General features: G+C 42.7%; 1 protein-coding gene across 1 annotated transcript in view; it reads right to left on the reverse strand.

Annotated features, from left to right (window-relative positions):
* Nucleotides 1-14,602, reverse strand: part of RFX4 (regulatory factor X, 4 (influences HLA class II expression)) — a 292,151-nt gene that overhangs the window by 170,689 nt on the left and 106,860 nt on the right. The window lies entirely within an intron of this gene.

Here is a 14,602-nt window from a genome sequence, read left to right on the forward strand (position 1 = left end):
ACACACACACACATATTTGGTTTGGAAATGGAGTGTGCTGTGAGTTGCAACTGACTGAAAATCAATCAGTGAGTGAGTGGCTATGTGTCAAGGAGCCTCAGTGGCGCAGCGGCTAAAGTGTGTTGTGCTGTTAAGGTATAAGTAGGCTGGTTGACCCCACCCGTCACTTTACAAGAGAAAGATGAGGCCGCTCTTGCTTCTGTAAAGATCTGTAGTCTTAAAAACCTTCTAGGACTGCTCTACTGTGCCCTTCAGGGTCACTCACTCACTAACTGCTGTCGAGTCAGAACTGACTCACAGCTGACCCTCCAGTGAGTTTTCAGAGGCTGTGTAATGCATGGGAAGAAATGACCCCTCCTTCTCCCACCCAGCTGCTGGTGGTGGATTCAAACCGCTCATTCGGGGGTTAACAGCACAATTCCCTACCCACTAGGCCATTATGATCCTGACTGAACTCTATGATGACAGCCTGGATTCAGCTCTACGTGATCGGCATTGCAGAATCCAGGAGTCACTAAGTACTTCCTGCCCTTATCTTCAAACTGTCAACAATTTACCAGAAAGAAAGAGCATGAGAGGGAATGTCACCAAGTAAGAGAAGATGTACACCGCAGTGGAGTTTGGCTCATGAAACTCTGGGGAGGCCTGGGGCTGATTCTAGAAAAGCTCAAAGCAAAATAAACATGAAAGAAACTATTTCTTTATTAACCCACAGCACCAACCACAGTTAAGTTCATTATTTGCTGCCTGGTAGACAAACCAGTCAAAATCATGTGGCTGGGTAGAGCGAAACACAGCCAGTGTCCTCCATAGAGGCAAGTAGATGATATTCTCTCTCACATACTTTGGGAATGTTGTCAGGAGAGGCCAGTCTTAAGAAAAACTCATCATGCTGGGAAAGGCGGAGGGTCAGAGAAAGAGAGGAAGACCTACAACGAGACAGATTGACACAGTGACTGCTACATGGGCTCCAGCCAATGGGAGATGACGGAGATGGCACAGGATAGGGCAAGACTCAGATCTGCTGTTCATAGGATTGCTGTGAGTCATAGTCAACTTGATGGTGCATGACATGACAACAGCAGCAGATGGACTGGGTCAGTTCTCCCAGACCTCTGGCAGGCTCCTCTCCTCTCCTCTCTGCTGGGAAAGTCAAGCATCTCTCCCTGTTGGAATTGGATCATGGCCCTTGGCTGTGTTTGTATCTGCCTCAGTTTTCTCCCTTTTAAATGGAGTCCTAGCCCTACCTCCCTTGAGGACTTTGCATGGGAAGTAAATGAGGTGAGGATGTTAGGACAAGCCTAGCACACACTGGACACATAGATTTGGCCCTCCAAACCCCTTTCAAACGCCACACTATGGACTGAATCAGGCACTTATTTCTGTTGTTGTTAAAGACTGGCCTGGACCAGAACACAGAACAAGCTAACCCATATCCTTGTGTTGGGCCTCCAGGCTACCAAACTGGCATTGCAGAACAGTCTGGATTCAGCCAGGCTCTGGAATCCTTCAGCTCAGATTTTCATTAATCAATTCCATTACGTTTGATGAAAACAAGACCACGAGTGACAGCAGAGCATCATACGTTCTGTGCTGTTGCCAATGTTTCTGTTGGCTTTCGGCAGCCCAGTGCTCCGGCGGCCCCAGCTGACGTGATTCAGGGACCATCCAGCCATTCTCCAACGTGAGTCACCCGTGCATTCTTCCAGTTCCAGTGCTTCTTGGGCTCTAGGTCTCTGCGCCTCACGTCACCATGAGGGATGAGGCAGCAGAAAGTGTATTTGTATGTGCCCTTTGCACATATCTAAAAGTGTTCCTCCACATGGGATGGAAGGAATTAGAATTTTCTAGTGCTCACATATAAAAAGCTATTGGAACTTGAAAACACTCTGTTCAAAGAGTTTTACCATTTTATTTCTTTGCCCTCTAGTGGTAAGGGAGCTCTGATGGCTTAGTGGTAAGGAACTGCAATGGCAACCCAAAGGTCAGTGGTTCTAATCCACCAGCTGTGCTCTGGGAGAAAGATGGGCAATCTCCTCCTTTGTGATTCACTGCCTCTGACAACCTTCTGGAGAGTCAGCTATTGGCCATTTCTGACTCAATGGTCCACAGCAACCTAATGGTAAGGAGTTGCACTGCCAACTCAAAAGCACACGGTTCAAATCTGTCACCTGCGTCACAGAAGAAAAATGGGCACTCTCCTCCTGAGTGATTTTACAGACTCTGAAAACCTGTTGGAGGGTCAGCCACGAGTCAGTTCTACCTCGACAACACACAATAGCACTTCACCTTAGTACAGATTTTCTTTTCTTTTTTTAAATAGGTGCTTACATTTAAGAACCTGTTAGTTCTCCTAGCAGCCCATGGTATTCAATACTCTTCTCCAGCACCGCAGCTCAAAGGCATCAATTCTCCTTCTATCATCCCTAGTCATTGTCCAGCTTTCTGATGCATAGCCAGTAATTGTGAAGGCCTTGGCCTAGATCAAGTGCACCTTGGCTTGTCCTAGAGACGGTGAAACCAGGCTGCTCCTTGGAGGCAAGGATTCTGAGGAATTGACATGCTTTGGACATGTTGCAAGGAGGGACGGGTCCTTGGAGAGGGACATTATGCTTGGGAGGGTGGAGGGACAGCACAGGAGGGGAAGAACCTCGATGAGATGGATTGATTCAGTGATTGGGGTAGTGGGAGTAGGTGTGTTAGAGACAATAAGGTTGGCACAGGATAGAGCAGGGTTTAGGGCTGTTGTACATAAGGTTGCTATGAGCCACAGGCAACTCAATGGCACACAACAACAACAACAATCTCATTCTCTGAGAATGATATAATAGCATTTCTCTGAGACATAGTATCACATTCTCTGAGACAATTAGCTCCTTCATATTGTCCTCTCTACTTCACTGTACTACACTATCTGCAGAGTCCTTGGATGGTGCAAATGGCAAAGAAATGGATTACTAACCCAAAGACTTGAGTTTCAAACCCACTTAGAGACACTTGTGAAGCAAGTCCTGATGATCTGCTTCCAGAAGGTCACAGGCTTGGAAACCAGATACAGCAGTTTTCCTCTGCACACACAGGCAGTCATGGATCAGAATCACCTGTCCAGTAACTAGTAACAGCACTTTTGCAACTGAGGCTCCATTCATTTACTACATACACCTGGGAGGGTGTGGCCTTCCAGCGGGCACTGCCACATCCGCGGGCATTATCTGCAACCACTGGCCGCATTCAGAGCTGAAGATGTTCAGTCTCCTTTTTCAGATTCATGTGGCCTAACTTATTGTATTATGAGAGCAAATCACATTGTGTCACCGTCGAATAAACGAGCACGTCAGCAATGAGAACAGAACCTTAGCCCTCAGTCACACCCAATGAGTCGGCTCGAGAAGCTGTTGGGAAATGACAGCCGATTTCTCTGGAACGGCGCCAAGCCCAACTTTAAGCCCAGGGCCTCTGAGGGCATTTCGAAGAGACACATTATTTTGTTTCCTGTTAATGTGAAATATTGAAAGCCTGTTGTTATGGGTTGAATCCTGTTTCCCCAAATTATGTGGGGAAAATCCTAATTTCAACGCCTGTGTTTCTAATCCCGTTTGGGAATGGGTTGGTTTTATTATGTTAATGAGACAGGATTAGGGGAAGATGTCATTTAAATAAATCTCTTTTCATCCATTTTTTTTCTTGGTCTCATTTCTTTCATTCTGTGTCTCTCTTTTAACACCTCTGTGTCGTTGTTATGGTTTACCTACTGTTTGCCTGCAAGTTGGACAGCAGCACTGAGTTCAGTTTCAGGGTCAAAGAGCGGCCAAGGGGCATAGACTTGGGGATTCTATTAGCCTTCATCCTGCTAGTCAGCCTGGACATACTTGTGAATTTTTAATTTTTGATCTACATTTCTCCTACTATACCCTGAATCCTCTAACTAAAGCAATCTCTTTTTCACATATGATAGGGAGATATTTTCATTGATATGGTTTAAGACACACTCAACAAACATTTCATTGCTGTCAAATCGGAATCACTGGATTGGAAATGCTTCCCTAGAAATGCTTTCCTTCCCAAGAGGAAAAAGAATAGTATATTGCCAATTTTTGTGGTGGGGAGAAGTTATTTTATTTCTTCGGAAAACATTAAAATGAAGGCTGGGATAGTTGATCAGTGTCTTAGTTCCAGGTGAAAAAACAGGGTAATGATAGGTAAGGGCCAATGGTGATTAATTTTATAAAATAGAATGCATGAGACACTGAAAAATAAAGAACTCGTGAAATACTATACAAAATGGGTGACCATGGAGGACATTATGCTGAGAGAAATATCTCAGTCACAAAAAGACAAATACTGAATAATGCCACTGTTATAAAACAGGACTGACATGAGGTTTGGGGGAAAACTAAGAAAAGAGGGGATAAACAATGTACACGGCATTGAAACAGATGAGAGAGAGAGCTGTATAAAAAGAATATATGATTAGGTATTATTGGCATGATGAGAGCCCAGAATAAGAGCTGCATAGTAAAGGGGGGAGGGTCAGGGAGGAAAATGTGACAATGAATGAATGGAAATCCAAGTTCTTTATACATTGTCATTAAAATCTCAATTAAAAAATATGATGCATGAGAATGATTATATGAAATACAACATGAAGGATGGTGTGAAACAATGTAAACAAACTTTGTAAGAAAACCAATTTAAAAAAATAAAATGACACGTATATATGTTCTAGCAAAATTTAAAAAAGAAAAACCCCGTTGATTACTGTTGAGTTGGAACCAATTCACACCTGAGCCTCTAGTGAGTTCAGAGGCTGTAAATTGCCTGAAAGGAGATTGCTCATCTTTCTTCTTAGATTTGAACTGCCTGCCTTTGGGTTGGCGACATAACTTTCTACCCACTAGGCCATCAGAGAGCTCTCTTGACTCTAAGATGAACTTAGCCACAAAGACGGTCATGATCTTTCATAACACGAGGTCTGGAGGAAGGGCAGGGGTGCTATTCAATGACTCAGTGATTTTGTCAAGGGACCAGGTGCCCTGTGTCTTTTCATCCTGTGAGCATCGATGAACAAAACTCTCTCCTTCAGCTGAGATTCATGCGTGCCATCATTTCATCACCCCATCTAGAGATATAAAGGAATTTCCTGGTACAGAATTTCTTCTCCCTACAAAGAAATCCTTATGCGAAACTCTGCAAGGGATGAATCATCACATCTCAAACTAACCTCTTCTGAGACATAAAAGTGAGCAAACCAGCAATGGATAGATGAGGAAAGATACACACACACACACACACACACATATACATATATACACACATATATACGTATGTTGTTATTGTTGTTGCTATGTGCCGTCAAGTCGCCTGCGACTCATAGCGACCCTATGTACAACAGCCCTAAACTCCGCTCTGTCCTGGGCCAATCGCACTGTCTCTGACACTCCCATCCCAATTATCCCAGTCACTGAATCAATTCACCTCATAGAGGGCTTTCCTCTCCTGCACTGTCCCTCCACCCTCCCATGCATGATGTCCCTCTCCAAGGACCGGTCTCTCCTCACAACATGTCCAAAGTATGTTAGATGGAGCCTCAGAATCCTTGCCTCCAAGGAGCCACCCGGTTTAACCCTCTCCAGGACAAATCTGTTTGTTTTCCTAGCAGCCCATGGTATTCTCAATACTCTTGTCCAGCACCACAGCTCAAAGGCATCAATTCTCCTTCTATCCTCCTTGGTCATTGTCCAACTCTCTGATGCATAACAGGTGATTGCGAAGATCATGGCCTGTATCAGACGCACCTTAGTCTCCAGAGAGACACCATTGCTCTTCAGCACTTTGGAGAGGTCCCTAACAGCAGACTTTCCCATGGCAATGCGCCTTTTAATTTCCTGGCTGCTGGTGCCAAGACTGTTGACTATGGAGCCAAGCAAACTAAAGCTGTATACAATCTCAATCTCTTCACCCTCCATCCTGATGTTGCCAATAGGTCCAGTGCATATAAACACACATATATACATATAAACACATATATATACATACATATATTTTATATATATAAATTATATTATATATTATATATATGTACAACACAACACACGTAGACTAACAGAAAGGACAACCTAGGTAGAACTTTCAAGCATGGAATTACAAAGGAAGAGGAACAGTTGTAAGCAGACACTAGTGATTGGAACATGGAATGTGAGAACCATGAATGTAGGAAAATTAGAAATTGTTAAAAAAGAAATGGAATGCATAAATATTGACATACTAGGCATTGGAGAGATGAGATGGACTGGCATGGGTCATTTTGAGTCAGATGATCATAAGATATATGATTCTGGAGATGAAAAGGTGAGGAAAAATGGAGTTGCTTTCATAGTTAAAAAAAGAAATTTCTAGATCCATCTTGAAGTACAACATTGTGAGTGATAGGATTATATCCATATGCTTACAGGGAAGTCCAGTGAACACCACTATCATTCAGATATATGCACCAACAACCAGAGCCAAAGAAGAAGAAATAGATGATTTCTACCAACTCTTACAGTCAGAGATAGATCAAACATGCAGTCAAGATGCATTGATAATAATGGGCGACTGGAACGCAAAAGTTGGGAACAGGGAAGAAGAATCAGTAGTTGGAAAACATGGACTTGGTGACAGAAATGAAGCTGGAGATAGAATGATTGAATTTTGCACAATCAATGACTTATTCATTGCAAATAATATATATATATATATATATATATATATATAAAATCTCCTCCTGTGTGATTTACTGTCTTTGAAAACCTGCTGGAGGGTCAGTTATGCGTTGGCTCTGACTCACAGTACACAGTAACAACAGCACAACAACATATAACTAAGGAGGAGCTCTGGTGGCCTAGTGGTAAGAAGCTGTGCTGCAGTCTCAAAGATATGTGATTTGAATCCACCAGCTGCTCCACAAGAGAAGGGTGGGCAATCTCCTCCCGGGTGATTTACTGCCTCTGAAAACCTGGTGGGGTCTGCTATGGGTTACTTCTGACTCATGGCATGTAACAGCCAGGACAGATAACTAAGAGGGAGCTCTGATGGCTGTGTGGGTAAGGAGTTGGTGCTGCCAGCCCAAAGGCAGAGGGTTTAGAATCCACCAGCTGCTCTGTGGACAAAGAGGGACAATCTCCTTCTGTGTGATTTACAGCCTCTGAAAACCCACCGGCAGATCAGCTGTGGGTCAGTTCTAACTGGACTGTACATAACAACAACACAGATAATGAAGATTCTCAACCACCCCAGCCTTCATTTGAATGTCCTTGAAAGAAAGAAAATTTACCCTCCCTTAAAAAGATTTACTATTCTTCTTTTTTTCTCTTGGGAAGCAAAGAGCTGCTAGGGAGGAGTTCCAATCCAGGGGCACACACAGAGCCAGGCCCCAGGGAGACAAGGGAGGCGTGTAGGCGGGGAGGCCACACAGGGGCCCCTGGGCTGGCAGCGAGGAGGCCGGGATGATGGAACAGGCTGCTTTCCATTTAGAAATTCTCTGCGTGAATAGAGGTTATTGTGCGGCTGGGATTCCAGCAGCGCTCACCATCCCCAGCGAGTTGGGATTTACTAACCCTTGTGACCACGGATGCTGGAAAGTGTTGGGCAGAAGGCATCGGACAATATTTGCCTGTTTTCTGCTGAGAGCTGCCTCCAGATCACGTGGCCCTGGTTATTTTAGGCTTCTTGGCGGCTGTGTTATTTGTTCTTAGAGCTGGGATGGTCTCTAGGGGGATAAGGAGGGGGGCCAGAGACAAGGAGGGGAAGATGGAGAAGCAAAGAGCTCCTAACTCCACTCCCCAAACAAGCCTAGGCTCCCAGGGGAGCTCAGGACCTTACAGAGGAGGCCAGCGCCCTTCCGCAGGCCTCGTCTTCTCTCTGCTCAGAGGGCCTGCACACACGGCCCACCAGCGACAAGAAGACAAGAGGAGCGGGGAAAACTCCGAGAATGAGATGCTTCTGAGAGGGGAGGCTCTGCATTCTCAACATTTCCCCAATATTCTGCGTTGTGAGACTCAACTTCTTGCTATCAAGTTGGAACTGACCCGCATGTATAAAAGTGCAAAGCCGTTGGAGTGGACAGTTTTACTACCCCATAAACATAGTACTTACAATGACCCTACAGGGCAGAGTAGAGCTCTCTGGTAGCCTAGCGATAAGGAGCTGTGCTGCCAACCCAGAGGTCCACAGTTTGAAATCACCATCTTCTGAGTGGGAGAAAGATGGGCAGTCTCATCCTGTGAGATTGATTATGAATCGGTACCTAACAACATAGGGGAGAGAACTGACCCAGAGGGTTTCCAAGATTGTGAATCTTGAGGAACGCAGACTGCCTCAGACGACCACTGGTGGTTTCAAACTGCTGGACTTTGGGTTATCGGCCCAGTGCTTAACCCACAATGCTTAACTATGCAGCAGTGAATTTTCTTATTGTTAAGTATTGTTCTTGTTGTTATGTGCCGTTGAATTGCTTGGGACTCACAGTGACCCTATGCACAATAGCTCTGAAGCCTGCCCTATCCTGAGCCAATCTCACTGTCTTTGACACACCAACCCCCATTACCCCAGTTAACTGTGTCAATCCATCTCATCCAGGGTCTTCCTCTCCTGCACTGACCCTCCACCCTTCCAAGCATGATGTCCTTCTCTAAGGACTGGTCCCTCCTGGCCACATGCCAAAAGTACGTGAGACAGAGCTTCAATCCTTTTTCTCCAAGGAGCAACTTGGTTTTACAATTTCCAGAACAAAGCTGTTTGCTCTTTTGGTGATCCACAGTATACTCAAGCACCAGCAATCACATTTCTTGAGCATCAAAAGGAGAAACATGTGTGTGCAAGGGGCCCTATTTGCGACAGTGAAGGTGAGGTTTGGATAGAACCTAAATGCCCATCCAGAGCGACATGGCTAGGTGATGTCAGGTACTGTCTCATGGAATAAGGCACAAATGTGAAAAGGAGGTTGCCCTTTGTGTGCTAATTCTCAAACAGCTTCAAAACAGTCTACTGAGGGACAAAGCCGGGTATGGGTCAGTGGAATGCAACAGCGCTAACATTGTAACAAGACACATCTGTATTGTGGCAGAAAATTCTAGCTAAAAACAGCACAGCTTGGAAACTTCTTCAAGTATTTACATGTGATTGCATACCACGTAAATGCACAGTAAAGACTTAAAAGAGTCATTTTCCAATTCATAGCGAATCTATACGACATAGAAGAACTGTCCTTCATGCATGAAGGGATGTGGGGCAGTTCTGCGGTGTCTGACAAGGTCACTGTAAGTTAGAATCAACTCCATGGCCATGGGGGTTTGTTTTGTTTTGTTTTATTTTATACTGGTTTATTCACAAAGTTCATATATATTGTTTTTTACACCAGATAGTTCTGATTTCCTCACTCCCCCCCTCCACCCATCCAATTGTGCGACTCTATGATTGATGTCCCACCCACCCGTCCTCAGCCATCTGCTCACCCCCTCCCCGCCTTGGATCCTCCTACTCGTTCTACAATAATGGTCTTACACAATATTTTTCATTATGGGACTGAGTTAGTTCATTTAGCATAATGGTCTCCAGTTCCTCCCAAGTTAGGTAGTAATTTAAAAAAATCAAGTAATGAGGTTTTTTGTTGTCCGTTTGGGTAAACTGGTGTGTCTGTGTGTGTTTTACTGGTGACAAGTTGCTTCTGAGGAAAGAGGTAAAGGACCATGATGAGGAACGGACTTTAGCCTTTTTTATAATCTTTTCGTTTTTACATAAGGGAGTGCATAATCAGTGTAAATAAGAGAAAATAGGTCTTCATGGAATTTATTTATACCTTGCTTTTCCCAAAAGGCCAGCAAAGTATAAATAAAAGAAGGGAAATTAGACAAAAGAAAAGATTTTAAAAGCACATTAACATCAGATTTCTCTATGGTAACCAAAGGGAAAAGGGGACAGAGTGTTAAATTACGTCCACTTTTTAAATAAATGGAATATTCAAACAACTAGTTGGGGAAAACAACAACTGAAATTATAATTACAGAAATCTTCTCATGTGGAACTTTACAATGGAGACCTTAAGTCAATGACTTCAATCTTTTTTCTGCCATCATAATGTTTCCTACTGGTCCAGCGGGGAGGATTTTATGATATGTTGGTAAAAGAATTCCTATTGAAAGCTGTAGTCTTTCTCCACTTACTTTAGTAAGGTTTAATTAATCTTATCCTGACTTTTACAAGTAATGTTGTGTCCCCTGCCTAATGCAGATTGTTGATGAATCTTCATCCAATCCCAATGCCTTACTATTTTCCCAATGTCATATTTTTACAATTTTCTTGAGATAATTCAGCTTTTCAGATTATTTGTGAACCATGCATACTGAATAAGTATGCTGAAAGTAAACAGCCCTGGTGTATAGTGATCCAGATTTAAAACCACTCAATATCCCCTTATTCTATCTAAACAATTGCTTCTTGATTTATGTACATGTTCCTAATTAAATGTTCTAGAATTCCTATTCTTCTCAGCATTATCCATAATTTATTATGATCCAAAATTTTAATGCCTTTGCAGAGTCAATTAAGACAAAAAATAAACACGTTTTTGGTATTCTCTGCTTCCTGTCAAGGTTCATCTGACAGCTGTAGTGTTATTCCTTATACAAAATTGTTCTGATATAGTTTTTGATACAATAAAAAATTGATGATCATATTAACCAGTTCTAATTCTTTGCACAGCAATTATTACTAGTCACTGTATTCCTTGTTTATATTTTTACCATTCATTTAAAAAAACATTATTATTTTTGTTTTCCCTTCATCCACTTCTATTCTCCAGCCTATCACTGCCTTCCTAGAAGTCTAAAACAGGGTCTAGCAAACAATTTAATTATTTAAATTCCATCTTAAAACTCAAACAAGCACTTATGACACAAAGTAGAAGAGAATTTTATGTTCTTTGTACAAGTTAATGCTTTTTTGACGTTGTTGTTATGTGCCGTTGAGTTGCCGTTGAGTTGCCTGCGACTCATAGCGACCCTATATACAACAGCCCTAAACCCTGCTCTATCCTGTGCCAGTCTTAATGTCTCTGATACACATACCCCCATTACCCCAGTCACTGAATCAATCCATCTCATTGAGGGTATTCCTCTCTTGCGCGTGCCTCCACCTTCCCAAGCATGATGTCCCTCTCCAAGAAGTGGTCCCACTTTGTAATACGTTCAAAGTATGTCAGACGAAGCTTCAGAATCTTTGCCTCCAAGGAGAAGCCTGGCTTCACCCTCTCCAGGATGAATTTGTTTGTTCTTTTACCAGTCCACAGTATATTTAATACTCTTTCCTAGCACCACAGCTTAAAGGCATCAATTCTCATTCTATCGTCCCTAGTAATTGTCCAGCTTTCTGATGCTCAGCAAGTAATTGTGAAGACCAAGGACTGTATCAGGCACACGTTAGTCTCCTAACTAATGTTGTTGTTAGGTGTCATCAAGTCGATTTCAATTTACAGCCCTATGAACAGTGGATCTTAATCCTGTTCTATCTTCACAATCTCTGTGACATACGGGACCCCAATGCTGCAATCACTATGTCAATCTATCTGATTGAGAGTCTTCTTCTCCTTTGCTGTCCTGCTAACTTTCCAAGCATGATGCTCCTCTCCAAGGAATAGCCTCTCCTAACCACATGCCCCAAGTGCATGAGATGAAGCTTTATCACCTTTGCCTCCAAGGAGCACTCTGGCTACATCTTCTCCTGTGGTTATATTGTGGATCCAAGTGAGATGAAGTCATTCACAGTTTCAATCTTTTCTCCATCTACCATGATTTTGTGTAGCAGTCTAGGGGTGAGGATTTTTGCTTTCTTCACGTTACCATGCAATCTATATTGAAGACTGCAGTGTTGAATCTTCTGCAGCAAGTACTTCAGGTCCTTCTCACTTTTCGACAAGCAAGGTTGTGTCAGATGTATATTGAAAGTTATTAATGAGTCTTCCTCCAGTTTTGGACTAGAATTTACAAATGTGCAAATCTGATTTGTCCTTGAAAGCAGCTACTCCATGAAAAAGAATCAAAAAATCTCCTTTCTGACCTTGGAAAATGGAAAGTGAAACTGCCCCTGGAACGAGCTGTGTGGTCATCTCTTTAGAAATACAACTCTCATGTAAAGAACTAGCTACGGCAGGAGGAGAGACAGAACATGTGTTAGGAGGAGAGATAGGTCTCGCTCTGCAGGACCCAGAGGAAGGGGGTCCTGAGGGCTGAACAACAGCTAAAGACTTACAGAGCACACGTCCTACGCCAAGTGGTGTTCACACACTTCACATGTGCTAACTCATTCATCTTTACGGTTATTGATGCATTACTGATGGCTACTATTCCCATTCTACAGGTTGGTAGACTGAGGCACATTGAAGCGAAGACATTTGCCCCAGGTTACACAGGCAATAACTGGTAGGGCTGGGATTTGAGGGCTGACAGTCTGACTTGAGATATTGTCAACAGCCTTCCCATGGCCTAACAGACCACAGGAAAATAGACATAAAGCAATAACATCAGGAAAAAAAGAAAACCTTCTCAAACCCACCGCCATGGATTCAGTTCCAACTCACTGTTCCCAGAGGGCAGAGAAGAACTGCCCCATAGGATTTCCAAAGTTGTAAGTGTTTATAGAAATGGTCTCATCTTTCTCCTGATAAGTGGCTGGCCGTTCTAGACCACTGACCTTCCAGTGACCAGTCCAGTGCTTAATGACTGTGCTACCAGGACTCCTTCCAAAAGAATACAAACATGGTGAATATGTTCTAGTTCACTTTTTAAAATTTTTAAATTATGAAAGGCCACATTCAAGTTAATAAAGGGAGACTTCTTTCTGCAAATTCTCACTCCCGCAAAGTAATATATGTTGATGTGCCACTGAATGCCTGGCCGTCAGGGGCATTTACCTGGCTGTGTTTTTTTGATGAATGGTTTAGGGAAGAGATTTGGATTGGGAATTGGGGTGCGCTTCATACAAAACAAAACACATTCATTGCAATGAAGAAAAATACAGGCACATAATAATGGCAGCAAGCCAGAAGGCTGAAAACAGAGCTCTTGAAAACAACCTGTGCTATCTTTTTTAATTTTTTTTTTTTTTTTTGGTAGCAATGTGCACTGACAGTTGAGACTTTGAGTGGAGAAGATCTCATTACACTCCTGGTCTCTCTCCACCATCCTTTCCTGTCACCTGTGTGTGGATTAGAAGAGAGACCCTAACATCATCGGCTCATTAACTCTCATCTGCTTTCTTTTCGCCTCTGACATCCTTGATTGGTTTATTTCCATGTTTTCTAAACTTGACGTTTGCAGTTCAGGAGACCACCTTGTCGGATGCCTGCCTCTGCCACTTGGTGGCTGTGTGGATCTTCAGGCAAAATATAACACATTGAAGCTTTATTTTACTCATCTGTGAAATGGGTAGGACAGCACAAACCTCAAAGAAGTGAAATGAGGCTGAAATAAGGCATGGGGACAAAGCGCGTAGCATGACGACTGGCACATAGCATATTTTAATACCTTTCTTCCTACTCTCTTTTTCCTTAATTTGTTGGCTACACTGCACAGCAAAATAAGAACTATTGATTGACAAAACACTTTGAGGTCTGAGCCTCAAATGCACAGAGCTCTGATGTTCAAAGTCATGGCATCATTCCTAAGTAAGACTCTCAGAAGTTGTCTATAAATATCGACTTAAACATCAGTAACTATTAACCAATTACAATAATTCCAAATACTAAAGAAAAAGCCAATCTGATAAATTTTTGTTAATGTTATTAATGTTGAAATAATGATAGTATTGTTTGTTGTGTACCATCAAGCTGGAAGTGACCCACAGCTGACCCTCCAATGGGTTTTCAGAGACAGTAAATCTCATGGGAAGACACTGATCATCTTTGTCCCATGGAAGAGATGGTGGATTAGACCTGCATACCTTTGCTTTGGCAGTTCAGTTTCTTTTATTTTAGTTTTTTAATTAATTTTAAAGAAAGTTTACAGAGACTTGGGGTTTCCAGTCATTCATTATTGCACTTTTCTCTCTGCCCATCCCTTTCCCCCCAATTCACTCTTCTCCTTGAAAAGTAAAACTCTTTTATTGTTATGCAATCCCTCCCCTCAAGTCCACTCCGCTATGCAGCCTTCATTTTAGACTCCTGTCATGACAATAATACCCAATCATATATCCCTTTTAAACAGCTCTCTCCCTCATATGTTTCAATGCAGTATACATTATTCCTCCCCTCCTTCTTTGTCTTTCATCAACCCTGATGTCAGTCCCATTTCATAACAGTGGCCCTATGCAATATTTGTCCTTTTGTGACTGAGATATTTCACTCAGTTCAATTTCTTAATACTAAGCCATCAGAACTCCCTAGTTATAGTGTGGTTGCTACTAACCATTAGTTCATTAAGAGCTCATGGGTCAGTGTGACCAGTCCTCTGTTTATCTTACTGTTTATCAACTGTCATAATTGTTAACCTGTTTTTCATATACCTCTCCACTCAAATATGCCCTCTTTGGAGAATGCTTCCCTTAAAGATTCTCAATTTAAAATTGCTACACT

This window comes from Elephantulus edwardii, unplaced genomic scaffold (genome assembly GCF_000299155.1).
Source record: "Elephantulus edwardii isolate Elephantulus edwardi_28Jun2011 unplaced genomic scaffold, EleEdw1.0 scaffold00211, whole genome shotgun sequence".
NCBI classification, from domain to species: domain Eukaryota; kingdom Metazoa; phylum Chordata; class Mammalia; order Macroscelidea; family Macroscelididae; genus Elephantulus; species Elephantulus edwardii.